Source organism: Vicugna pacos, chromosome 34 (genome assembly GCF_048564905.1).
Source record: "Vicugna pacos chromosome 34, VicPac4, whole genome shotgun sequence".
NCBI lineage: Eukaryota > Metazoa > Chordata > Mammalia > Artiodactyla > Camelidae > Vicugna > Vicugna pacos.
The window spans coordinates 14,521,673-14,548,998 of record NC_133020.1 but is presented as its reverse complement, the minus strand read 5'-3'; the positions used below and the strand labels follow the sequence as shown (position 1 = coordinate 14,548,998).

Sequence of the window (27,326 nt, the reverse complement as noted above, 5' to 3'; positions counted from 1 at the left end):
TGAACCCAGGCCCTTGTACATGCAGAGCATGTACTCTACCACTGAGCTGTATTCTCCGCCAGTGCCTAATCATTTTTGTTGAGTGTAGTAATTTTGTAAGAAGAGAGTGTGTCTGGGGTGGATACAGTCATTGGTTTTAGGGCGCCCCAATCCAGTATGATCTCATCGTAACTCATGATATCCATAAAGACCCTATTTCCAAATGAGGTCACATTCTGGGATTCCACGTAGACCTGAATTTTCAGTTCAACCCAGTGCAAACCGTCTTTCTGGACTGCTACATTTTGGGAGTTTAAGATGGTGTTGTGGAATGCAAGTGGTAGAGCTAATTGCAAAGAAAGTAGAAAAGAGGAGGTGGGTCTTCAGAAATGATAGGATGGGTAGAGGCACAGAAATTTAAAATGACATTTTAAGTGAAATGTGATTTCATTTAAAGAAATGACATTCTCTTAAGTGAAATGTAAAGTTCATCTCTGCCGTCAGTGTCCCAATTGTCACAGGTGTAATTCCCACACCTAACTTTATGACTTAATAAAGGGAGTGTCTTGCAATGGTCATTAGTAGTGCTGGCCCAGAAAAAATTCTCCCTTACTTCTCACCTGAATCACGAAGACACCTTGTCTAGTGTTCATTGCATCATGGCTTCATGATACCAGCTAGCCTGGTGTTACTTCCTCTGAACAGAGGTAAAGTGAGATGAGGAAAATACCTACCTTATGAAGGGGTCCTAGGATCCCAGTGATGGGGTTTCAGCTGCATAGGCTCTTCCAGGCTTAGAGCCAGCCCAGAATCCCAGGCACTCTGGAGTTTAAGGGCACTGTCAGGGGATTCTAGTAGTTGTCAGGAAGGGTCTAGACTCAACTAGATTATGATTATTCTTTCTCAGTCCCTCAAAAATGTGATGAATATCCTAGGACTTGGCTGACTCCATAAAGACATCTGGCTTACAGCCAGAGTGTTTTGTGGGTAGCTTTCTATATGCAGGTAGATCAAAAAATCTAAATCAGAGACTCTGTATCGCAGGTCCCTCGAAGCCTTGGGAAGTGAGACCAGAAAGAACCACGGGCTGTGGTATTGGTTACAGAAAATGAAGGTGTCCAACTTATCAAAAGCAGGTAACAAAATAATGTCAAGTGTGTATGCCCCCAAGACTTGAGCACAGAATTAGAGAATCTACAAGAATTTTTAATCCACATAGTTCTTAAGGTGAAATCTAGACTCAGGGCTGATAATAAATCAGGGTGTGAGTCACGCCTCTGGCTGGAATGACAAGAGACCCAGACCCTGGCACTAGAAGCTGAAGGGTCACCCACACCCACATTCCTTCTCGTGCCTCACCTGTCCCAGGTATGCACTGAAACACCGGCTAAAAATAACTGCAGAACCTTGGAAAACAGCACTGAACGCTCTGACCTAGAGGAAAGCTATTTGTGCCAAGTGGAAGAGAGACCAGGAAGAAAGTGGGCTCATGGAAAGCCTAGGCGGTAGGCCCTGTTTATCTGTTCATAACCATCCGTTCACCTAACACCTTCCCCAAACGATCGCCCTTCGCCAACCTGCGGCTGCCATCTAGGGACTGGAGGGCGCTGGAGGGGTGAGGAACACAGTGGAGCATGAGGGAAGAGTGAGTCCAGAGCGCTGTTCCCTTGCTGCTGTGGGACCTCGTGAGTTCCTGAACCTCAGTTTCTCTCACATGCTAATAGGGAAATAAGAGTATCTCTCCTACCTGCCTCATCGAGTCTTAAACCTGGTCTTATTTATGCATTTTTAATTCTGCTCCCTCCCTCTCTCCCTTCCTTCCAGTCACTCCCAGTCACTGTGCCAGGCATTAGGAAGACAATACTGAAGGAAAGTTACCAGTAGGCTGTCTTGGCTGAACTCAGACTTAGTGTAGTCCTGTGACCCTGCTTACCCAGAGGGCAGGGACCATGGCCTCTTCGTGGATGTGACTAACATCTCACAGGGCCCAGCACACAGGGAAGGATCAATATCTCTTATTTTCTGAAACATACTGTGTGTTGTCTGCTTGACACGTGTATCTCTAGTTCCTTGAAAAATCACAAAAGGTGGGTGTTACTGTTCCCATTTGTATTCTAAGGAGCCGGACTGTCAAATCTACTCCTTACCAGCTGTGAGACATTGGGCAAATTATTCAGCCTTTTCTTGTTTCAGCCTCCTTATCTGAAGAAACACAGATGAGTAATAAACCCACCTCGTGAGATTTAAATGAACTGTACTGTGGCTCATCCTCATAGAGATTAATGTGTTAGCCACTGCGATTGTCATTAGTACTATTATTACAGGTGAGGAACGCTAAGTAGCTTGTCCATACAGCTCATAAGGGGCCAAATTTGATTACACTAAATACAGTGTGTGTGTGCACGCGCACGTGTGTGCACAATTTCATATTATTCATTTAGCAAGCGTGTACTGAGTGATTATTGAACCATCGTTTATAATATATATATTTTTCCTTTCGAAGAATGTGGTCCGCATAACAAGACAAGTGAGCTTTCAGACTTCAACCTATTTGCAAAGCAGGTGGAAGAATGTGACATTCTCATTTCCACCAGTAGGTGGCAGAAGGGAGAAGCGTACCCCTGCCTGGGGAAGGTTTCACCCTGAGCCGGGATGGCTTATGGTGAGCAGTGACTGGGACACAGTGGCTGATTAAAAGGGCTCTTTGTCTGATGTTTGGCCCGCAGTGACTAAGGGCTGGGGGTCAAGGTGGATATGAGAACTACCTTCAGGTATTTGAAGGTGTCAGCCTTCAAGAGGCTCCACTATTGACCCAGAAGATGAGGACTGGGAGACAAAAGTGAACTGAAGTCAGATGTAGAAAGAAGAAAAAGTTGCATTCCACTGTTACCTCTTCCTCACTGTCCTAGTCTGCGTTCCCTCTTTTCCAGCCTTCATGCAGCTTTGTTCTTTTCAAAAGCCTGCCCTTCCCTCCTAGGGTTTTGATTAAGTCGCTAGCCCTCTGTTTATGCTCCCCCTCCCTGTCAACCCGACCCCACCCTGTAACCTTAGAACACTGTTATTTTCCACCCCCCACCCCCACCCCCACCACCTACTCTAGTACCTGTTGTTTGTGTTTCTGAAAGTAAATTCGCGGAGCCATCAGTGCCCTTCCCAGACCTTACTCTCTTAAACTGCGCATCCATCTGGTAAGCTTTATTCATCGCCCTCACTCCTCCGTCAGATAAGCCTGGTTCTGGTTAGCTGGCGAGCTACCTGTTTGTTCATTCTGTCCTAAAGACACATCTTTCAGCTCTGCATGATGGGGAATCGTCCCTCTGGTTCCAAAAGAGTGATGGCAGCAGTCAGGCGTGGTGGTCGGAAGTCTGCAGCTAAGCGCCCTGTCACTGATTTCTGTGCTGGCTCTTCCCCTACACATTCCACTTGTGGGAAGAGTCCACTGTGACTCCTGCCCCATGCCTGACCTCTTAGAAACTCTCCAACCCGGGCTATTACTTCCAGTGCCAACTTCAAACCAACATCCTTGTTGTGTTTTCTGGGTGGGTCCAGAGAGTGGGGACCATGGGAAGGTTTCTTATTTGGCATATTTCTGTGTGTATCTTTGTTGGTGTGTGGTTCCTTACGTGAGGGCGTGGAGAGCCTGCTGTGCACTAGGCACTTGCTCGGTGCTTGGCATATGTTACAGCATTTACTGTAAGTGATGAATCGTTCCTTGAGGAAACCGAAGAGCTCAGTTGTGCATATTTTAAAACCACAACCTGGTCATTCCTCATTCTGTGTCTTCTGTGACTTCTTAAATTCATCCAAGGGTGTTCAGGAACTTAGTAGGGTGAGCGTATGCTGACAGAATGAAGTAGAGATTTGGTCACATCATAGTTAATCTGTGTTTTCTGTTTCCATTTCACTGATGTGGGTGGAATTCAAAGGGCTGGAGCTGAGAAGGGGAGTGGGAGAGAGGCCCCTTTCCACCAGAGTTTTATATTTTCACCAAGTCTCTATAAAATGAGTAAGATTGATATTTGGACTCTGCCATAATATTCACATGAAACCTCACCCAAAATCAGAATTTTAGGTTTGAGAGGACCTTGATGATCAACCAGATTGTTCATTTTTTCCCTTGAGGATTCTTAAAAGAAGTATATGTATCTTTGTAGGTTTGTATATGTTTTATAATGTGCTCACAAGGTTATAGCAGTTTAAAGAAAGACACTGTTCTTCAAAAAAATTCTATTGGAATTTTGTTCATAATACCTGCCTAAGGCAGGGGGCAGAAATGCTTACTTTTCAGGACAGCAGCTTCAGGCAAGTCTTCTTTTTGAGGAGTGGTGGAAGATGCTGAGGGACAAACCAGGGTTCAGATGACCCTGGTTAGCCTGATTTTCTGAACAAATGCCAGTGTTGTTTCCAACCAAGTTCCAGGTGCCATCTTGGGAGGAGTATGGGTACATCATATTTCATAGCTCACCTCTTCAGCATCTCTGCCCAGGTGAACTCCACCTGATGTGTGATCACCCAGGGTGGCCTGGGAGGAGGCCAAAGCCCCACAAGGACAAGGTTCAGGCTGAGCGGTTTACGTGGGAATGAGAGAGGGGCCGCCTCTGCGTTGATCACCTGGGTAGGGTGCGGGGAGGGAGAGTGTGTTTTGAGACTGACAGCCTGACGTCGACTGCAGAGTTTATGGTCCTGAGCACAGTACAGTCATTTCCTGCCCCTTCTCCTCCACTCCCAAGGCTCCCTGAGTCACTCACTGGCCAGGGGCCTGCGGCCAGGGCTCATTTCTTTTCCCTTTGCCTTGAGGAGTGGTTGCCACAGTGGGGCCCAGGCACCCAGGGGAGTGACATGACATGTTTGTCAGGATATGGGAAGAGAATATGAGAATTTTTACTTATATTTATTGTTTTTTAAAATTTTTTTGTTGGGGGAAGATAACTAGATTTTATTTACTTATTTATTTTTTAACGGAGGTGCTGGAGATTGAACCCAGGACCTCGTACATGCTAGGCACACACTCTACCACTGAGCTACACCCTCCCCTCTACTTATATTTATTTTTAACTCACTCTCTTTGAATTTGTATTTTTGCATATGTGTTACAATAAACATAAGGTATTTTAATGACAGTTTATAATAAATATACACAAATATGGATGTATTTTTTAAATGTTATGTTAAATATGGATATAGTATCAGGAAAGTTTGAAACTAAAAACTAGGAATTTATTCTGACAGCAGTCCTTTAGAAGAATTACATTTCATTCTGAAATTAATTTTAAAGCAAAACTCTGATATAGCCTTATAGTTTAAAAAAATGTTTTTAGAGAGCAGTTTTAGTTTTACAGCAGAATTGAGAGGAAGGTCCAGAGATTTCCCATACACCCCCTGCCCCCCACCACGCACAGCCTCTCTCATGATCAACATCCCCCCCCGCCCCACTGAGAGCGATGCATTTGCTATGATCAGCGAAGCTACACTGACACATCATAACCACCCAAAGTCCATAGTTTACCTGGGGGTTCACTCTTGGTGTGACCCCCATACATTCTACGGGGTTTGGACAAACGTATAATGACATGGATCTACTATTGTGGTATCATACAGAGCATTTTCACTGCCCTGCAAGTCCTCTGTTCTCCCTCTGTTTGTCTCCTGCTGTGCCCAGAAACCCTGGCAACCACTGATATTTTTATTGTCTCCACAGTTTTGCCCTTTTCCAGAATGCCGTGTGGTTGAAGTCATACAGTATATAGCCTTTCAGATTGGCTTTCATAGCTTGATGGCTCACTTCTTTTAAGTGCTGAGTAATATTCCACTGGGTGTATCATAGTTTATCCACTCACCTACAGAAGGACCTCTTGTTTGCTTCCAAGTTTCGGCAATTATGAATAAAGCTGCTATAAACATTCCTGTGCGGTTTTTTTCCCCCACTTCTCTTTTCATGTGGTAAAATACACATAACATAAAATTTACCATCTTAACCATTTTAAAGTATATTACAGTTAAGTGGTATTAAATACATTCACATTGTTGTGCAGCCACTACCACCATCCATCCATAACTTTTCATCTTGTAGAACTGAAACTGTACCCATTCTTCCCTCCTCTCAGCCCCTGGCAACCTCCATTATGCCATCCGTCCTTATGATTTTGATTACTCTTAAGTACCTCATGTAAGTGAAATCATACAGTGTTTGACTTTTTGTGACTAGCTTATTTCACTTACTGTAATGTCCTCAAGTTTCATCCATGTTATAGCATATGGCAGTATTTCCTTTTTAAGGCAGTATAATATTCCATTGTATTCATAGACCACATTTTGCTTATCCATTCACCCATTAAGTGCACCCTTGGATTGCTTCCACTTCCACTTCCACTTGGATTGTTTTAGCTGTTGTGAATAAGGCTGCTATCAACACGAGTGTACAAATAATTCTTTGAGACCCTGCTTGTAATTCTTTTGAGTATATACCTGGAAGTGAAATTGCTGAATCATAGGTAATTCTGTTTTTAATTTTTTTAGGAAACACCGAACTATTTTCCATAGCAGCTGTACCATTTTACATTTCCACAAACAGTGCACAAGTGTTTCAGTTTCTCTATATCCTCACCAAAACCTGTTGTTTTCAGGGTTTTGTTTGTTTTTTATAGTAGCCATCTTTTAATTTGCATTTCCCTAAGTAATGTTGAGTGTCTTTTCACGTGCTTGCTGGCCATTTGTATATCTTCTTCGGGGAAAAGTCTATTCAAGTCCTTTGCTCATTTTTGAGTCAGATTGTATTTTGGGGTTTTAGAAGTTCTTCATGTATTTTGGATATTAATTCTTTATCAGATACGTGATTTGTATATATTTTGTCCCATTCTGTGAGTTGCCCTTTTACTCCACTGATAATGTCTTTTGATGCACAACATTTAAAATTTTTTTCATGAAGTCCAATTTGTCCACTTTTGTTGTTTGTGCCTTTGGTATCATACCCAAGAAATGATTACCAAATCTAATGTCATGAAGCCTTTGTCCTGTCGTCTTTTAGAGTTTGACTGTTTTAGGTCTTATTTACATTTAGGTCCTTGATCTATTTTGAGTTGATTTTGTATGTGGTATTGGGTAGGGATCCAGCTTCATTCTTTTGCATGTGGATCTCCAGTTTTCCCAGCAACATTTGTTGAAAACACTGTTCTTTCCCCATTGAATGGTTTGGCACCCTCGTCAAAAAGCATTTGACCGTATGTGAGATAATTTATTTCTGGGCTCTTTATTCTGTTCCACTGGTCTATATGTTTGTCTTTATGTCGATACTCCATTGTTTTGATTACTGTACTTTGTACTAAGATTTGAAATCAGAAAGCGTTCCCCTAATTCTGTTCTTTTTCAAGATTTTTTGGGGAGGGCTATTCAGGGTCCCTTGAGATTCCATATGAATTTTAGAATTTTTTTCCCTATTTCTGCAAAAAATATAGGGATTTTCATAGGGATTGTATTGAATCTATAGATTGCTGTGGGTAGTAATTACATTTTAACAATATTAAGTCTTTCAGTGCATGAATATGGGATTGTTTTCATTTGTCTTGTTTAACTTCTATCAGCAATGTTTTCTAGTTTTCATTGTACAAGTCTTTCACCTTCTTGGTTAATTCCAAGGTATTTTATTTTTCATTCTTTTTGATGCTATTGTAAATGGAATTGTTTTTGTAATTTCTTCTTCAGATTGTTGATTGATAGTATATAGAAATGCGAATAAGTTTTGTATGTTGACTTTGTATCCTACTTTGCTCAATACATTTATTAATTTTATAGTTTTTTTGTGGAATCTTTTAGGATTTTCTACGTATAAGATCATATCATCTACAAACGGATAATTTTACATCTTCCTTTCCAATTTGAGTGCCTTTTATTTCTTTTTTCTTGCCTAATTCGTGCATTCTTACCTTGTTCCCAATCTTGCAGGAAAAACTTTTAGTCTTTTATCATTGCGTATGAGGTTTGCTGTGGCTTTTTAATATATGACTTTTATTATGTTGTGGTAGTTCCATCTACTCCTAGTTTGTTGAATGTATTCATTGTGAAAGGGTGTCAAATTATTTTTCTGCATTACTTAATATGATCTTGTGTTTTTTCCCCTTCATTCTGCTGATGTGGCATATTACATTGATCAATTTCTAATGTTGAGCCATTCTTGCATTCCAGGAATAAATCCTACTTGGTCATTTGTAATCCTTTTAATATGTTGCTGATTTCTGTTTCCTACTATTTTGTTGAGGATTTTTGCATCACTGTTCATAGGGATTATCAGTCTGTGATTTCTTTTCTGGTAGTATTTTTATCTGGCTTTGGTATCAGGGTAATCTAGGCCTCATAGAATCAGTTAGAAAGTATTCCTTTTTCAGATTTTTGGAAAACTTTGATAAGAATTGATATTGGTTCTTTAAGGAAGTTTAAAGCTATTTGAAGAACAGTAGAATTCACAAGTGAAACCATCAGGTCCAGGGCTTTTCTTTGTTGGGGGATTTTTATTACTAATACAATTTCCTCGTTATAGAGCTGTTTAGATTTTCTGTTTCTTCATGATTTAGTCTTGGTAGGTTTTGTGTTTCTAGGAATCTGTCCATTTCATTGAGGTTATCCACTTTGTTGGCATGTAACATAGTGCCAACAAAAGTGCCCGCTTAATAATCCCTTTTGCTTCTGAAGAATCGATAGTAATGTTCCCACTTTCGTTTCTGATTTTAGTAATTTGAGTCTTCTTTTTTCCTTGGTCTGTCTAGCCAAAAGTTTGTCAGTTTTGTTGATCTTTTTGAAGAAACAATTTTCGGTTTCATTGACTTCCTCTATTGTTTTCTATTCTATATTTCGTTTATCTCTGCTCTAGTCTTCATTATTTCCTTCCTTCTGCTAGCTTTCAGTTCCCTTTGTTCTTTTTCTAGTTCCTTAAGTTGTAAAGTCAGGTTGTTGATTTGAGGTCTTTGTTGGCTTTATTTTTCCTTTTGTTATCACCTTTAATCTATCTGTGACTTTATATTTAAGGTGGATTTCTGGTAGACAGCATATGGTTGGAATATCTTTTCCATCCTTCCACTTTCAACCTGTTTGTGTCTTTGGAGCTCAAGTATGTCTCTTTAGACAACATATGGTTGGATCATGTGTTTTTATCCATTCTACCAGTCTCTGTTTTTGGATTGGAGGTTTTAATCCATTTACATTTAAAGTAATTAGTGATAAGGAGGGATTTCTGTCATTGTGCTATTTGTTTTCTATATGCCTAATGGCTTTTGTTTGTCTCTCATTTCCTGCATTGCTATCTTTTTTTGGTGTATGTTTAATTGCTTTTTTTATAGTGAACTGTTCACTGTCCTTTCTCATTTCCTTTTAGCTGTTTGTGGTTACCATGGGGATTATATTTAACATCCTAAAGTTATAACATTCTTAATTTGAATTTATGTCCGCTTAATTTCAATAACATACAAAAACTCTGCTTCTTTATAGTTCTGTCCCCAGTCCTTCCTGTTGCTGATGTCACAAAATAAGACCTTTATACATTGTGCAGCCGAAAATATGAGCTAACAATTCTTTTAAATGCACTCGGCTCTTAAATTATGTTGAAAACAAGATTTGGTGTTACAAACCAGAGTTATAGTAACACTAGCTTTTATACAATGTTTTTTTCTTTAAATGTATTAGTCTCTTAAATCACATGGAAAACAAAAAGTGCAGTTACAAATCATTTTACAATAATATTGGCTTTTGTAATTGCCCATGTATTACCCTTTTTTAAAAATTGTTTTATTTATTTATTTTGGGGGTGGGGTAATTAAGTTTCCATATTTAGTTTTGGAGAAGGTGCTGGGGAATGAACCCAGGACTTTGTGTGTGCTAAGCATGCACTCTACCACTTGAGCTACACCCTCCCCACTGCCATGTATTACCTTTACTGAGATCTTTGTGTCTCCATATGTTTTCTAGCTATTATCTGGTGTCCTTTCATTTCACCTTGCAGGAATCTCTTGCGCATTTGTTGCAGGGCTGGTCTTGTGGTCACAAAGTCCCTTAGCTTTTGTTTATCTGGGAGTGTCTTTGTTTCTCCCTTGCTTTTGAAGGACAGTTTTGCTATATACAGGATTCATAGTGGATTTTTTTTTTTTAGCATTTTGAATATATTAGCCCACTGTCTTCTGGCCTCCAAAGTTTCTGATGAGAACTATGCTGGTGATCATATTTTACTGAGGACAGTCGTATTGTGTGTGATGATTCACTTCTCTCTTGCTGCTTTCAATATTCTCTCTTTGTCTTTGCTTTTTGAAAGTTTGATTATAATTTATCTCGGTGAGGATCTCTTTGAGTTTATCTTACTTGGAGTTCATTGAACTTCTTGGATGTTTATACTCTTCTCTTTCATCAACTTTGTGAAGTTTTCAGCTATTATTTCTTTAAATATTCTCTCTGCCCCCTTTTCTCTTTCTTCTCCTGGGACTTCTCCCGTGTGGAGGCAGGTCTTCCTGAGGTGTCTCATAGGTCCCTTAGGCGCTGTTCACTTTTATTCAGTCTTTTTTCTTTCTGTTCCTCAGACTAGCTAATTTCCATTGTCCTCTCTTCAAATTCACTGATTCATTCTTCTGCCTGATCAAATCTGTCTTTGAATTCCTCGAGTGAATTTTTCATTTGAGTTATTGAACTTCTCAGTTCTAGAGTTTGTGTTTGGTTTCTTTTTAGGTTTTCTATGTTTTTATAAATATTTCCCCCAAATTAATGTCAGACACCAAACCATCTGGGTTCAATCCCCAGTACCTCTATTAAAAATAAAATAAAACAGAACTATAATTTTATAGATTAACTTCCTTATTCTCATTGTTAGAGTGCGAATGAGTCTCTTGTAACTCTCTAATACCTAATTGGAAGGAGAAGTCCCTCTTGTGTCCTTTTGATATGACCCTATTTATGTTTTTTAAAATAATTTTTATTTTGAAACAGTTTCAAATGTATGGAAAAGAGGCAAGTATAGCAAGGAGCTTTTTTTCTCCTGAACCACTTGAGAGAAAGTTGTCAGTACAATGCTTCATCATCTCTGAGTATTTTAGTTTATATTTCTTATAAGCAAGTACATTCTCCTATATGATCTAAATGCGACCATCAAAATCAGGAAGTGAACACTGACATATTACTACAATCTAATCCTCAGACCGTATTCAAAATTATAGGCCAGTTATTTTGTAGAATATCCCTTAGTTTGGAACATGATGGATTCTCATGATTTTCACTGGATGTCAGAGAGATGATGTGTGTTTTTCTCACGGCAGCCTGTTTCTCGTGGCTCCTGGTTATAATTTTCTCACTGCTGCTGCTGTTCACTTTGATCATTTGATTCAGGTGATGTCTCTGAGGCTTCTTCTCTATAAAGTTATCTTTTGTCCTGTTTATAATTAATAACTATTTTACAAAGAGGTAGTTTGTAAGCATATAAATTACTCCCTCTTCATCAAACTTTCAGTTTATCCTTTATATCAGTATGGATTCATAGCTTCCTGTTTTATTATTTACACTGATGCTCAAATCACCCCAGATCTGGCTGGAGTAGGGCTCCTCTGTAAACTGGCTTCTATGTCCTTTTGATACGTCCCCATGATTCTTTGAGCATTTCTTTATTTCTGGGACCACAAGATGTTCCAGACAGATCTTGTGTTTTCCCTCCCATTTTGGAATTAGCCATTTTTTTTTCAAGGGACGCTGGTTTCTTTTAGTACATAATGGCATTTAGAAGCCAACATCTGGGCTCTATGTGTGGTCATTGCTCTTGGAGTATCACTGTTCCCAGGCCCTCTCAGGGGACAGAATTAGGCAATATATGCATGTGCTTATGTACATATAAATATACATGCATATATACACATACATGTAGACACACATTTACATTTATCTCTGTTTCTGTGTCTGTTCTCTCTGTGTTGGAAAACATGAGTTCATACCAGTATTTCCAATGCCAGTCTAACAGCACGGGGTTTATTCTAGTTTTCTCCCTTTCCATTTTTCTAACTCCCCTTTCCAACAGTGATGGCTCTTATTATCCTTCACATTAATTCCTTATTTGCTCAGTCCCTCTGTACATCACCAATCTCCCATAGCCGCTACTAACCCCGCTCCTGCAGAGATGCCCCGTCACTTCACTTGGGCTCTCACACACCGTGCCAGGTTGCCCCCCTGCTTGGACACTATATGCACCGTGCTTGGCCTGTGGCTTCTCACCCCAGGCTGCCCGCAGGTATGGATGCCCTCCTCACCTTGCTCAGGCTCCAGCACCCAACTCCAGGCTACTCTCTTTGGAGACCTCTGTATCACCCTGCTTAGACTCTGAGACCTCGTGCCAGCCTGTCCCATGGCACAGACATCCTCCTTACCTGCTTGGGCCCCAGCATCTCATGTTGCTCCTCCCTCATCCATATGCCCTCCTCACCCTGCTGTGGCTCGGACACACCACCCCGTGTCACCCCTCTGTGCGGAAGCCCTCTCATCTCCCTGGGCTGCAGCTCGTCATGATGGCCCGTCCCTCCCTTCTCCTTCCCTCCATCCCCTGTGGATGCTTCCCTCACCTTGCTATTTCCTCATGCCCATTTGCTTTCTTTTCCTTTTGTTTTGCCTTTTCTTGTATGTTTTTTTAAAGAGGAAAAAATTAAGAATTCGTACTGTTATTTCCAACTCAATCTGTCCTGTAGGCGGCATCTTCTTTCACCACAGCTTGTGAATCAGAGACAAGGTTTGGTTGGTGTTGATCCTGAACCTGGGCTTGCCGCCACGTTAAGTGGTGCGTGACCCCCCCCCCGCCCCCGCTTTGCTTTGGACGGGCTACCCAAGTGGGTGCTGACAATACGCGTTTATCTCTGCCTCCTGCTCTCTGTTTATTCAACTTGGAGTGGCTTGGCTCAGTTTCCTATTCATCCTATGATTTTGGAAAATAATACAAGGATCTTTTCTGCAAGTTGGAAGCCAAAATAAATGCAGTGATGCCTCATTAAGGTTTTCTAATGAACTTTTATCAGATGCCAAAATGCACAAAGTGCTGTAGAAAGTGCAGCATTAAACCAAGTCGCCAGCTACAGGGGCTGTGGTGGGAATACGGAGACCAGGAAAACTCAGGAAACGTCCGGCGCAGAAGCCTGTCTGACTTCATCCCAGTGGGTGGGAGGAGGTTAACGTGGAGATCAGCGGCGGCTCACTTCTGCACTGTGGAAGTGTGGACTTCTGGGAGTCCCTTCTTTTCACCTCTTGCTTTTCAAATTAGAAAGCAGCAGATGGAGAGTTCAGGTGATTTGCCTTAAATGTCTGTCTGGTGGAGTAGACACAACCTCAGTTGACCTGGGCAGCACAGGCTGGCTGGAGAGCAGGCCCGATGCAGGACGGACTGAAGGGCCAGGGAAGGCTGAGGGAGGTCCCACAGACCCAGGGTGGTGGCAGGAACCATAAGTCATCGCTACTTGGGTGACACAGCTGTGCTGCATGCGGGCCGTGTCACACTGGGTGTTTCAGCCCTCTGCACTGCTGTTCCTTTGCTTCTTGTAAAATGGGGGTAGCAGTAATACCACTGTCCCAGGGTTCTTGTGAGGATTAAGAGTTAACTCACATACTAGTTGTAGACACTCTGCAAGTGTTGGTTCTGATGCTGATGATGATTTCCGTTTCTGGGTCCTGAGCAGTTTCTAAGTGCACCCTGGCATCTGCTCTGCACACATCCCTGAAGATCATTGTTCATAATCAGAACCAAATTCCCTTCTCTGACCTCTTTTCAAGCACCCATATCATTCTTCCACCTTCCTGTGCTGCCTCCATCATTCAAAATAAATGGGAGTAGGGGGGAGGGTACAGCTCAGTGGTAGGGCACGTGCTTAGCAGGCACAGGGTCCTGGGTTCAATCCCCAGTACCTCCATTAAAAAAAAATGGAAGTAGTTGCAGATTGAGCTCTGAAGAACTAATCAGTCAACAAATACATCAGCAACACGTTAGATGATGAGAGAGCTAACAGTTTTTGTCATGAGGAGCTTTCAGTCTTAATTGGAGAGTTAAAATCAAGAAGTGCACGAAGGATGATTCAAGAAAATGCAAATGGAGTGCTGATTATATGGCATGAGCAATTAGAGAGTAAATCAATAGATAATATAATGCTTAAGATGTAATAGTAAAATAACAACAGCTAACATTTCCGAGCCCATGCTATGTATCGGATGCTCTTCTAAGTGCCTTATGGGCATGATTTAATTTAACTTAATTTGCATAGGAGTTCTCGAAAGTGGCTACTATCAGTATCTTCCTTTTCAGAAGAGGAAGCTCAGATAACTAGCTTGCTCCAGGTTGCACAGGGAAGGGGGGACACAAACAACACAGAGTAATAAAGTCAGAGATGTTTGTCACAATTCTGGGTCTTTTTTCCAGAGATCTCCACCAGGTGAAGCAACCGTTGTCAACCTTCAAAAAGACAAACCAACAACTAACCCACCCACCTACCCATCCACCCTTCATTGCCTTCCCATTGCTCTTTGGAGAAAGTATAAAGACAAAGCCACTTAGTGTGGCCTACAAGGCTCTGCATGGAGCCACTAACCTCCCCGGCAACTCTTTCACTTGTCCTTCCTCCCCTACTGGCCGTTTTCTAGTCCCTAAACTCCTGTGTGCCACAGGGCCTTTGCACATGCTGTTTGCTGTACCTACTCTCCTCTTCTGCCCTCTTCACCTGTGCAACTTCTGCTCATCCTTCAGACCCCAGCTCAATCAAGCAAACCCTTCTTCAGGAAAGCCTTGGCAGACAACACTATTAGAGGCCATCATTGCATGCTTCCAAGTAGAGACTTGGTAACACCTATCACAGTATTCTGTCTGGTTATTTGATTGGTATCTATTCCTCCCACTAGATTATAAGCACAGTGGGAGGTGAGACTGAATCTGTTTTTACTCATCATTGTGTTTTCAGCACTAAGAAGCATGCCTAGCACTTAATAGGCACTCAGTGAATATTTGTGGAGTGAGTTGAAGGATAAATTAAGGAAGACTCCACAGAGGCTCTAGAACGTGAAGGGGCCTAAAGACAGAAATGAGTCAGGGAGGTGAAGTGAAGCATTCAAGGTGGAGGACCTAGTGAGGCGACTCGTAAGTGATCTTGCAATCTCAGTGAGCTGAAACAAACAAAGCCCCACGTGGCAGTCCGTGCTCGCTCGGTTTGGTTAGCCTTTTCTGTGCTTTTGGAGGTACATTCATTGCTAAAATTGTCTCCGCATATGAAAAACCACTCACCATGCTGTGTCAGTGCTCAGAATTGCTCACATCCTTCTCCCCCCTTCTACTTCTGAAAAGCATGGACAGCTCCCCAACCAAAATATAGAGGCTGGTTTTAGGAACCAGAATATGCTAGTTCTCTAGTTTTCCCACTTCTTAGCCAGTCCCTGGTAGTTGCTGGGTGCGCTACCATGTACCAGGTGCAATTATCCGTGTGGAGATGCGGGAATGAACAAGACTGACTCCCCCCGCCCCAAAGAGTGGCCAGTCCAGTCTCCTGTTTAGCATGCACCAAAGTCTAAGGAATAATCCCCATCTTCATTCTCTCCCAGAGAAACGGGTTTTTCAGTAAATGGAATATAATTAATGATTTAGTCATAAAATGTACAACCTGGAGATAAGGTCACATGTCTTGAGGGAATTTTCCGCTGTGTTAGTTTTAGGTGAACTTTGACAGACCTGGGTTATTATTGGACCATATTCTTTTTCTGCAATTAATAATATATTTCTATAAATATGTCACATGTGATATGTATGTTACGTAATCACTCAAAAAGCACGTACAGGGCTGGAATTCAAAGAATTCCTTTTGAGTTAAACGCCCATGCTTTTGTCAACTACACCATACTGCTTTCTTTTGTTGGTTTTCAGCTTGGTTGTGCTTAAGAAATGGACAGTCATTCCCTCACCCTTCCCCCACCGCTCAACTCATCACAGCATGTTGTACTTGCCTGTTTGCTTGACTTTGCCATTAGACTAAGACACAATCTGTTGTTCACCACTGCATCCCCATCATTCTGGGTATCTATTACTGCTTAACAAAACCGCCCTAAAGATTGGTGGCTTGAAGTAACAAATCACAGTTCAGTGGGTTGACTGGCTTAGCTACATGGTCCCTCTTGGGGTCTCTTACACAGTTACAACAGGTGGTGGCTGAGGTTGGTGTCTTCTGAAGGCTCAACCGAGCTGGACATCCAAGATATTTCTCTATCACACATCTGGTGCACGGGCTTGGATGGCTGGAACAGCTAGGATTGGCTGGGCATCTCTCTAGCTCCATGTGGTTTTCTGCGTGGCTACCTCGGCTTCCCCACAGTGTGAGGTACTTCTTGCATAGTGTCTGATTTGCCTCAGAATGAGTGTTCCAAGAGACTTGGGTGGAAGCTGCTCGGCTTCTTTTGGCCTGGGCCAAGGAGTTACTCAGTATCACATCTGCTGTCTTCGGCTGTGAGTCACAGGGCCCGCTGAGAGTCAACATGTGAAGGAACAACATCAGGGCGTGAGTGTTAGGAGCCATCGTTCATGGGAGGCCGTCTTTGGCGACTCACTGCCATTGAGGGGAGAGGTCAGCCTGGGGAGGAAAGCTCAGAGGAGGGGATATATGTATACATGGGGAACCTCAGATGCAGACTAGGAGGTAGCCAGGTGACAGAAGGGTAGGGAAGGGGAACGGTAGGAAGAGAAGTCTCCCAGGTGGAAGGAACCCCCGTATGAAGATTTAGAGATAAGAAAGTGGCAAGCGGATGATAAGTATGGTGTATTTGGGTTCTACCATTTACTTTCTGGGTGACTTTGGATGATTATTTAACCTTTCTGCATCCCGGTTTCCTCATCTGTGAAATGGAGATGATCATTGCATTATCTAGTAGTGTTATAAAGATTAAGTTATTTAATGCATGCAGAGCTATTTAGAACAATGTCTGGTATACAGAAAAGACTCAATAAATCGGTTATTGTTTGTATTATACAGGGGAACATGGGTAGTGGAATATGGCTGGAACACAGGACTCCAGAGGGGAAAGGGTGAGATAAGGGTCTGGAATGGTAAGCAGGGGCCAGAGCGTGACTTTGTAAGTTGTGCAAAGGTGTTTGAATTTTATGCTGGAGTAAATGGAGAGATGGTTCACATTTTAAGGAGGGGAGACTTGATCAGATTTGGGAAGATCTCTATACTAAAGGTCTTTGGAGTAGGGAAGTCTTGGGGGAAGAGAAAAACTAGAGACAGAGATCAGTCAGAAGCTGGTGTGGTCCAGGACGGGGGGCATAGTGGCCTGGCCTAAGGTTATGGTAACGAAATGCGGAGAGGAGGACCTGCTGAAGGTCGTAGTGCTGGTTAGTGACAGAGTAGGGACTGGAGCTACTGGCTAATTACACAGGAATTTCCTGCCAGGAAATTAACCTTTTTTACTTGTTTATTTAGGCACTGGTTTAATGTGTACAATTTGATGGAGACAGATTAGTAGCGACAAGTAACTGGGCAGAGATGTCTTAGCTGCGAGGTATGGTTCCCATTTCCATTACCTACGCCTGCAGTTGCTAATAATGAACAGATGTGCCCCCAGGAATTACTGCCCCCAAGGGGAACTGAGCAAGGTGATCAATTCTCTTTGAAGGAGAGTTTCTTTTCCAGCTGTGCCTGAAGGGTCACACCCTATCTTTTATAACTACCTCCTCTGTTCTCCTTTGGATCAGAATGGGAGTGTTTACTTGCTTTTTCTGGTTTATTTGGTGTGTAAAACACTAGAAGTTCTGATTGGCTACTCTGCTGGGGCATCCTCGGCCTTTCAAGCTGTGTTTCTCAAACATCGTTTGTGGACACAGGTTGCTTATGGAGCCCACAGTTCTTAGGAAGTCTGGGAATAGCTGGGAACAGGAGACCCCAGTGGCAGCAAAGGTGGCTGCTGGGACCTTGGGCAAAGAATGAGCCCAGTGGTGTCTCATCCACTGAATGAGAGGACCCTGAAAGTCTAAGATTATGTTCTAATTGACCCCTAACAACACCCACTCTGATCTCTTGTCCAAGAACACCCTGTGCTTGTTCCAAACTCCATATGGAGCATTCAAGGCACAGCTCAGGCCCCACGTCTGGGGGAGTCTCTCCTGACTATTTAACCCCTGGGTCGCCTCCCCACACCTGACCCCCTCCCAGACTTTGAAGACCCGCAGAGGGAGAGCAGGCGTCCTCTAACTCAGCGCTGACTCAGCGCCATGCTCCTCCCCCAGCCGATGCTGCTCGGTGTCTCCCAGCTTTACTGGAAGCCCTTTGAGTGTCAGTGGTTCTCCTTGCCTCGTCCCCACAACGCCTCTCAGAGTTTCCAGGCGTCCTCTGTGGATGGCCAGATTCAGAAGTCTGGAGGGTGTGTTAGCTCTAATTTGCAGATTGGGAAGCTGAACAGGAAAAGGTTAAGTCATCTGCCCAAGGTTGTGAGCGCCAGTGTTTATCCCGGAGCTAACCAGGAACGGTCCCTAGTTAAACATTGCCCTCACATTTGCTGTTTAATCTTTTCAACACCCCTAAGAGGTAGGTCCTATTATCCGCATTTTACTGCTGAGGGAACAAACAGACAGTGTTTCGATAACCCCCACAGAACTCGTGTGCCAGACCCACTCAGAACCAGCACCCAGGCCGTCTCGCTCTTGGCTGCTTCTCATTTCATCACGTCCCACCTCGTAACACGTGGGTACCACCTGTGTCCCCTGCACATTAGACTCTTACCTTTTCTGAGGGCAGGTGGTTATGCTTTTGTTTTCATTTAAATCTTGGCGACCCTGGGGCCTGATGCCTCATTGATGTTCAGTGAGTGATTATTCACTAAAAGCTTCTGCCCAGTTCAAGTCATCACTGCCTCCCTGTGAAGACCAGGCTGGTCTGCCTGCTTTCAGAGTAGGCTGTCATAGCAGCCTCTGCTTCCCTCAAAGTGGTACCAGCAGACACCTGTGTGAAGGGAAACCCTACCTCCTGCTTCCTGGTTTCCTTTGAAAGCCCTATGGGAGGAGGCTGGCGCCGTGGTGCGCAAGCAGCTCCCCTGAGGTGCGCAGGGAGCCTTCTGTCCTGGGCTGGGCCTCCCCTCCCGCTTAGAAATCTAGGTTCAATCCACAGACACGCTTGCAGAGAGTGACCACGAACCTCAACGGTGGTGACAAAAAGCCCTGTCTCTGGCCTGGGGGATCTGGGGTTGGCCCTGGCTCTCCTCCTGGCCAGGTTTGTGATTATTTAACCTCAGGAAGCCTCAGTTTCCTCCCTGTAAAGTGGAGGAGACAGATAATGCCCGCCTCCTGGGGTTTTGGGGAGGATTAAGTGAGAAAATGTGTGCGTGGCTCGCATCACTGAGCACCGTGAATGGCAGCCATGGTTGTTGGCGATTTAATGGCCTGAGACAGGCAGGTGACATTGGTCCCTGGGCGCTTTGCCCATCACTTTTCACAGTGTCTCGGATCTCTGTGTCCCCTCCTCAGGGGCTTCCCCAGGCCGTACTGTAAAGAGAAGGGATTTATCCTCCAGGCCTTTCCATCTCCCCTCTCCAGCTTCCGGTGCAGCTCCTCCTCCCTTTGCACCTGAAGTCAGGGTCCCTAAAGAAGTGCTCCCGGGGGAGACCATGGGACAGCTGCGCAGGACAAAGGAAGGAGCCAGATAAGGGTGAAGCTCTGCATGCCAAGCCTGCATGGGGGTGGAGAGCAGTGAGGAGACTGGACCCGACCTGAGCTTTCAGATGCCCGCTCCCACCTACACTTGGCAGTGGGCAGCCAGGCCTTGGTTCAGGGCCACGGAGAGCAACAATTCCCAGAGACTGCTGGCTCTTGACAGGTGCAGGCAAAGCAGGCTCCAAAGAAGGAAGAGAGAATGGCATTATAATTCACACACAAGGTATGAATAGTAACCGCCTAACGACCAGATTAGTTTACTAGCGTTTCACGACGAACATGCATCTCAAAATAAGACTCTCACCAATGCTCGTGGTCCACCTTCAGGCAGATGGCAGGGATCTTTGCGGCAGGAGGTTTAGGGGTTAGGTGGGCCTTGCTGACACAGCTCATGTTCCAGGCTGCCTTTCACTTAGCCAGAGATGGGAGTAGACTTTAATTGGTCTTATAAAGTGCCTGGGCTCATGAACCCCTGCTATAAAGTGCCCGCCACCCCAGCCAAGAAGTTTGCAATGCAAATTGTCTTTCTTACTCTGGAGAAAGGGGCAGGGGGCAGAACCCAGGGATGCTTTGACTATGCATTGCTGCCATCACAGAGCCGAAGGCTGGGCAGTGAGAGCTCAGCACGCACATTTGTCGAGCGGATGCTTGCGGGAATAAGAGGCAGCCCTCTGGAGGGACAGCATGTCCTGGGTTGTCGCGTCTGGTCTTAACTTACTCGTCAACTCTTGAGAAACTTCTGCTGTGAAACATTTCCTGCCTTCTTTATCCCTCCAAGAGAAATGGCCCTCTTTCTTTTGAATTCCCAGATTATTTACTTCTTTGCTTTAACTTTGCATTACTGTTTTATAATCATGTGCTTCTATGGCTGTTTCTCACTAGATGGTGAGGGCCTTTATTTAATAAAGCAAAACTTGCTTTATTTTTGTCCTTAACTCCAGGTTAGCCTGGTTCCAGGTAGGACAGCAAATGATGATTAAATGCATGAATGAATGAACCAGATGACTAACCAGATGTCTGTTGACTTAAATTACAATAGGAATATGTGTGTGTGTGTGTGTGTGTGTGTGTGTACTTAAAATTGCTTATCTTGATGATTGCTTTTACTCAAGGCAGATCTAGTCAAGGAAACAAACCAAACAGTAGATGTACATGGAAAAGCAGCAAGTGAACACCAAATGGGCCAGGTTAAATAAGAGACTGGTCAGTTCCTCAGCCTTCCAACTCAGTGGAAGATGGGGTCACTTGGACAGCAGCTCTTTTGATTGAGTCCAGATGGATGCTACATGAGTCGAAGAGAGAGTGAAGGTGGGGAGAGGGTCCTTCTGTTCCACAAGGTCGTGGCACGCCTCCATGACAGATGGTGACAGGGAGAGGGGACTTCATGTTTGTATACGTGTATGTAGTAGTTCTGTTCCTATGTTCATTCTTTTCACGGACAGGGCTTATAACTTAAATCTGTTAAGCAGTCATTCTTAACCACTAGTGAGTTGAAAGACCTTGAAAATCTCAGAAATATACGTAACTTCTCCCCTGAAAGATGCAAAGACACATTCAAGCACTTCCTGCAGTCTCGGGCATTCAGAGCTTCCTTTGTGTAGAGATCTTGGTGTCGCAAGAGTAGTGCAACCCCCCTCACACAGTAGGTGCTTAATATGTCCCATTGTGTTGAATCAACTGAGTGAAGAAGGATACTTGCCAAAGAAACAGTCTTGCAAAAGAGGGACAGGAGCCTGAGTACCTGATAACATGATTCAAGGTCTTAAAGGAAGTCTACCAAATTAACCAAACCGCCCACGGCCTGACTTAACTGGCTTACTAATACTTTTGTATTTACAGAAGTATTACCGGAAGTTCAATTTCCACTGAAGTGCCCCATGGTTAACCCATTAAACCTTATCTGTCCTCTGTTCCTTGCCATGAATGTGTTTATCAGCTTCTTCCTGGGAGGGGGAAGGATTGAGATCATGGATATATAGCTAGTAAAGCAGTGTCTGGAGTAAGAGGGTTCTCTGCAGATGTGAGCTTAAAACAGAAAACAGAAGAGCAGATCAGATGGCGAAGGTGTTCAGAAGACAGAGGAGATGCGGGAAGGTTATGGGAAGAGTGGAGTGGGCAGGGGGCCGGAGACAGGACTGCGAGCACCCCCCTCCCAGCTTGCTCCAGACCAAGTAGCCTTGCCTGCCTGAAGCCCTTAAGGTTTCAGGAGGGCTGCAGCCCGGGAAATGAGGTGAAGTCCCTGACCAGCACCCAGTCGTGCTGTAGCTCGGTTTCGTATCTCAGAATGTGCAGAAGTGCAGCGGTAGCACCAAGTCCGAATCATGGAAGACAAGTGGTGAATGGCGACGTTTGCTAAGAGATGCCAGCCTGGCCCCAGTGAAGTCAACTTGTCAGCTCTTTTCACTTGGGAAAGAGAAATGAAGGGAGGAGCCGCAGCTCCTGCCAAACCTACAAGGCTGAAAAGCAGCTTAGAGCCGCAGGGCAGCACCCGCGGCAGCTGAGCTCAGCAGGGCGGGGCCGGCAGGGAGGCCACCTGGGCCGCTGGGGAAAAGCTGGCAGAGAGCGCAGCCCCTGCTGTGCCTGCACGGCCAGCCCCACCCGGGGCCCGGGGCCGGGGGCCGGGGGCCAAGGGCAGAGGGACACCCCCAGGACAGCCTGACTCTGGAGTAGGGCTGTGGGTGGCCGCGCCTCCTTCCGAAGGCTGGACAGCGTGCAGACCGCTTGCCTCTCCGGGCCTCAGTTTCCTCATCTGTAAAACAAGGATAACAATGTCTGCATTGGAGAGTTTCTGGAAAGATAAAACATGAGTCAGAAAACACAAGTGCTGCGGAAACTAAAAACGACACCAGCTGTCATTATCGTGAAAAAGGAAGTAAACTGGGATTAACAGAGACACATTACTACACAGAAAATAGATAAACTACCAAAATAGGGACCGCTGGTGATCCTTGAGTACGTCACAGAAGCTCTTCCATTGTTTTGGTGGGTGGGAGTAAAAATGCAAGATTAAAAAAAAAATTTAGGCTGTGAAAGAGTTTGCTATCTAAGTTGTTATCCTTAAACCAGTCAGGAAGTGGGAATTAGGGTGACACGACGGCTGGGAGCCTGAAATGGGAATCTGAAGGCCTGGGTTCGAGTTTTGACTCCCTGACTAACTAGATTTGGGACCGACACATCCCTCGGTCTCTCTGAACTTCACTCCTCTAATTGGTCAAGCTTATTCCCACCTGGAGCTGCTGTTCACTGATGCTGCATCATGGGCCGGATACATTATGCTAAGTGTTCCCCTCACCCCCAAATATTATTAACTAACAGTTTAACATTGCAAAGCACGTGTATATATATATCACATAGACGCAGTATTGTTACTATTTTGTGGGAAGAGAGCCATCCTTTTTCACAGTGGGAAAATGATGTTTCCATGGGTCTCGGTTCAGAAGTTCTTTCTCAAGGCATCCAGGACAAGCCTTGTTCTGGGAAGCTGAGCAGGCATACCCGGAAGTCCCTGGGGCCTTCGTCTTTACCAAGATGAAGGCAGCTTGATCGTCTCCCACTTTCTCTTAAAATAGTCTTCTCGATACTCACCTTTGTCAGCGTCTGTTTCTACTGTTCCCTCCCAGAGCCACACCCCTCAGTGTCTTGAATGGGCATTTCAAGCGGTCGTGTTTTGGGGCAGCACCAGAGACTGAGGACGTGGCTGGCAGGGAAGCGCGGCCCGACAGCGCCCTGTTCTCGCTCCGCCTGCCACGGCAGCGTGGCCCTGCCAGTGGGGGCCCCAGGGTGTTGCCCCAGTGCCAGCCCAGAGTCTTTCCACTGGAGTTTCACTCTGGTTTGGGTCTGTGTTTTCCTTGGAATTGGCCATTGGTGCATCTCTGGGATGAGGCTGGAACCAGACTTGGACGTGGCCTGGGGGCTGGAAAGCAGACTGGGGACCTTTCTCATTCCACCCGCTGTGGGACACTAGCCCTTTGGGCCATGTTCCTTGCGGGTCCCACTCCAACACACTGAATAAACGTAGCCACCGAAGGACAGGCAGCACAGGTGGTAACCCACTGATTTTCCAACTCAGGAAAGGAGGACATTGTGCTGCAGACATGATTTACTGACCTGGGTGAAGCTCTTTTAGTCATGGGTTCCGTTTCATCTGAAACACTACACATACACGGCACATAGTAGGTGCTTTGTACATGTTTACATAGAGAATACATGGGTATTTCTCCTTAGTCCTTTTGCACTGAAAAGGGAGCTGGCACAAAGTAGGCCCTCTTTCGTCCCTCAAGTGCTTCTTTCTTTGTTTTAACTGAAGTATAGTTGATTTACAACGTTGTGTTAGTGTCAGGTGTACGGCAGAGCGATTCAGTTTTATGTAATATGCATTTTTTCTCAGATTCTTTCCCATTATAGGTTATTATGAGACTTGTTTTCAAAATAAGAAATGAAACAGCGAGGACTTACCAAACGGTTTTGATGCCGCACATCAAGTGCAAGAGGCGGCTCCGAAGATATGAAGACTTAAATATGGAAATGTCTGAGATGTTTTAAAGGCTTACAGGATCAGTTGTGGCATGAATACTTGAAACTGGGATGATCCCAAACATAGGTATGTGCAAGGCTCCCTGCCTGATGTCACCTTCCCCGAGAGTGCTTCCCTGGCCACCCTGTGTGTGCACCTGCTCCCCCAACCCCTCCCCTCAACTCTGCTGAATGTCTTCTATTCACCTGGTGGTTGTTTTCTCCCCTCCGCTACAACGTAAGATCCATGAGGACAGAAGCTTTGTCTTACTCACGGTGGAGTCCCCATCTTCTGGAAGGGACGTGGAGAGATACTCAATATGTATTTGGTGAATGATTAAATATCCTAGCCTCAAACCAGGGGGTGAAGAACAAGCAGGTAGGAGCGTGGGGAATCACAGAGTCCTCCAGATTCAGAGTCTAAACCACATTTCCGAAACAGCTGCTTCTGCCTGGAGAGGACACCAAACAATTCTGCCCCAGCAGAACGTTCTCCTGAAATACCCTCCTCAGCCTGGCTCTGCCATCCTTCAGTTTCCTTAGAATTCCACTCTGAGGGGGTTCTGTCCATCCTTGGTGCTCCTTGATTACAGACAGCATAACTCCAGCCTCTGCCGTGTCTTCCCGGGCCCCCTGCTCTGGGTCTCTGCCTCCTCTAGACCCGTGTGTCTCTCCGTGTCCTCTTCTTAGAAGGACACGTTGTTGGGTTTAGGGCTTCGGGTGGGGCTGCGCATCTCACACATCCCCTCAGGTTGGCCCCTTGCCTCGTGCTTCACTGGCCACTGTCCCCTTGTCCAGGGTCCTCTCTCACTGCCCACACTTGGTGCTCCCACTGTATTAATGGGCAGGGCTGTTATAACCCCTGTAACTCCTCCTCCTCCTCCACCTGAAAAGCTGTTACGTATTATCTTTAAGCCTTTCCTCCTCAGGGAGGGTGGGCTACCCTGAACACCCTGGCGTTTTGTGCCCAACCGTGGTCCTGTGTGTTCCTTTGACATAATGTGTAATACAATGCATATTTTTGCTTCATTACACTCATCTCTCCTCCAAACTGAGCTCCTCTGAGGCAGGGTATTTTTTATTTTTAAATGGAGGTACTGGGGATTGAACCCAGGACCTTGTGCATGCTAGGCACGTGCTGTACTTCTGCGCTACACCCTCCCTCTGGCAGTTTTCTTATGAGTCCCCAGCAGGTTAGACAGATCATCCACAGCTGCTAAATGGCAGGGAAAAAAGTGGAAGTTCACTTCAGGAGCTGGGGACTGAGCAGCATCTTTCTCGTACTTGTATTATATTCCCTGCAATGCTTGGTGTATAGTTGGCTCTCAAATGCTTTTCATAGGGTCTAGCGATTGGATAGAGAAGCCACAAGTAGCAGAAACCTGGCCGGAGCTGTGGTTCCCAGACACCAGCAGCTCCATTAGGGTGATGACCTGAGGAGTAAAACTCCCCTGTGCTTTTATCTCCCAACTCAGGTGCTTCTTAAATGGGATTTAATTGAGGTCAGGGAGGGGATACCTTCCATCTTGCTGGTGAAGAAGTGCGAGCAGAGAAAGGGGGAGGTGAATGCCGAGGTGGCCTTGGTAAAGGGTCGGGACCCAGACCCTGCTCCCAGCCGGCAGTATTCCTGCTTCTGTCCTGCAGTCAAGGGTGAGTGTCCTGGCAGCTATGGTTGGTGGGGGGCGGTGAGGGAGGTGTCGACAGGGACTGGGTCCTGGGACCCCCAGACTGAGGCAGACCCAGGCCTGTCCTCGTGGAAAGGGCCCCCCTTCCAGCCTTGCAGCTGAATGAAGGACCTCTCCAGCCTCTCCTTTAGGGGGAACAAGAACCCTTACCGTGAGACTCTCTCCTCTCATTTCCAGTCACGTGAGCATCCCTTCTGTGTCCCTCAGCAATGCTGCCTGTCCCTCAGAGCCAGGTCACACTCAGGAGGCGAACTCGAGGTGAGTCATACCTGGGACTCTAGACTCCATCTATGGTCCTTCTACTGATTTCCAAGGGCCTCAGCCTTGTTCTCTGGACCATCAGCAAAAGAATTATTTTGTCTACTGGGTCCCTCCCTGGCTTCCGGACGGGAAGGGGCATCTCAGAATTACTCCGCTATCCCATCCTCCTCTGTCCGCCATGCCCCTGTGCCTCCTTAAACATTGTACCCTGGGTACCTCACCCCAGGCATGGCTGGCTTGGTGCTGGGCTGGTGTATCAAAGGGATGGGAGGAGAAAAGGAGGTTCAGAGGAGGGTAGAGGAGAGAGTGCTGAGAGGACAAGGTGGGAAGTCTCAAGTTAACAGAAAAGCAGACATGGTGACCAAGGAAGCGCTTCAGAACAAGCATTCCCACAAAGCTCTCCTGCACACAGCTCCACCAGACAGACCTTAGTCCAGAACAAGGAACAGAAAAAACAAGACGCCTCTTGGGGAGAGGATGGGGGGGTGTGGGAAAAATCCCCAAAGTCATGACCCTTCTGTTTTTACTTCCTCCTCCAACTTGACATCTTTTTCTTTTTTTTCATAGTGTTTGAATTTTTTTAAAAACATTTTTATTGAGTTATAGTCATTTTACAATGTGTCAAATTCCAGTGTAGAGCACAATTTTTCAGTTATACATGAACATACATATATTCATTGTCACATTATCTTTCACTGTGAGCTACCACAAGATCTTGTATATATTTCCCTGTGCTATACAGTATAATCTGACATCTTTTTCTTGATGTCATAAACCTCACCCTAGTCTTGGTGACCCAGACTCCTAAAATACTGGAGTTGGGAAGCCCTTAGAGACGGCCCTCTCCTGCGTGGCAGCCACTGGTCACACAGGACTTTTGAGCACTTGAACTGTGGCTGGTCCAGACCAGCCAGTGCTCTAAGTATAAAGCACACCCTGGACTTTTGAGAACCTAATCTGAAACAAAAGAATGTAAATTAGCTCCTTAGTATTTCAGAAATGTTCATTACATGTTGAAAGGATAATGTCTGGGATCTCTTGGGTTAAATAAAATATATTGTTAAAATTAATCCCATTTCTTTTTACGTCTTTTAATGTGGCTGCTGGAAAGTTTAAATTACGCATGTGGCTCTCCTTCGTGGCTTGAATGACATATTTATGGGACAAGGCTGAAGAGTTCAGCTTGCTCCTTTAACAGATCGAAAACTGAGGTCCACAGGGGAGAC

General features: G+C 44.9%; 1 long non-coding RNA gene across 2 annotated transcripts; it reads left to right on the top strand.

Annotated features, from left to right (window-relative positions):
* The first annotated feature begins 605 nt into the window (after positions 1-605).
* On the top strand, positions 606-27,099 carry LOC140691314 (uncharacterized). 2 transcript variants are annotated; one of them, XR_012066920.1, is made up of 7 exons: positions 606-686; positions 1,024-1,115; positions 1,348-1,484; positions 24,030-24,242; positions 24,398-24,533; positions 25,630-25,804; positions 26,017-27,099. It is a non-coding gene; the product is annotated as an uncharacterized lncRNA (long non-coding RNA). The 2 variants fall into 2 exon arrangements; XR_012066921.1 differs by lacking the exon at positions 24,398-24,533.
* The last annotated feature ends 227 nt before the right edge of the window (positions 27,100-27,326 follow it).